This window comes from Carlito syrichta, unplaced genomic scaffold (assembly GCF_000164805.1).
Source record: "Carlito syrichta isolate Samal-C Ts95f unplaced genomic scaffold, Tarsius_syrichta-2.0.1 Scaffold307172, whole genome shotgun sequence".
Taxonomy (NCBI): domain Eukaryota; kingdom Metazoa; phylum Chordata; class Mammalia; order Primates; family Tarsiidae; genus Carlito; species Carlito syrichta.
Window position 1 is genome coordinate 185,596 of NW_007251268.1, and position 904 is coordinate 186,499.

A 904-nucleotide genomic window follows, 5' to 3' on the forward strand; every position below is an offset into this window, starting at 1 on the left:
AGGGGGCGGAGTGAGACGCAGTCGTTCGCACAGGCTTTGGCCCGGTTTCCGGAGGTGAAGAGCGGGCGGGACGAAGGGGTCGGCGTTCTTCGGCTGGGAGGGGGAGGGGGGCGCCTGTTGCTTCTCTAGGGGGCTGCGCACGCCGTCCACCCTGTGGAGAGGTTGCGAAGCTCACGCCCTGCTGGGAGAAGGGCTCGTTCTCGCGCCTGAGGTGATGGCGGGGGAATGTCCCTGCCCCCACCTCCACGTAGGTGGCGAGAGACGCCCCTCACCCTGCTGAGGAGAAGGGAGGCTTTCTGGTCATCTGAGAGGCAGGGGCGACGTTGCAGTCTCTGCCCAGTGGGAATGGGGGCCATGGGTGTGTGGGTGGGAGCGTGTTGCTAGGGGGAAGATCGCGGGCTTCCCGTCGCGTCTTGCGGGTGGGGCAGGGAGAGGGTGACCCACCCCCCCCGGGGGAACGGGGGCAGGCGTCCGGCTGAGGTGCGGCCGTGGGCGGCCAGCCTCAGGGACGGGAGTGCTCCTCCCGGGCCTGCGGAGGGGCGAGTTGTGCCCCACCTGGGGGAGGGGCGGGAGAAAACCCGCGCTTCTCCCACTTTCCGCGGGAGGCGGGAATTCGCGGTCTTCCCGGAGGAAGGAGGAGGGGCGTGCGAAGGCCCTGCCTCGAGGGCGACGCCGTCCCGCGGCCGTCGCGTTTCGGAGGGGGAGGTAGGCAGTACCCTTCGCGGAGCGGACCTGGGGCACCCTGCCTCCTGGTCCTCAAGGCTGCTGGTGGCGTCACCAGTTACTTCCTGGGAAAGGCGGTCGGCCACGCAGGGTGGGCCTTAGAAGGGGCCTAGAGGTGATTGCATCGCCCACACACTGCGCTTATTGGGGGGGGGGGGGGGGGGGGGGGGGGGGGGGGGGG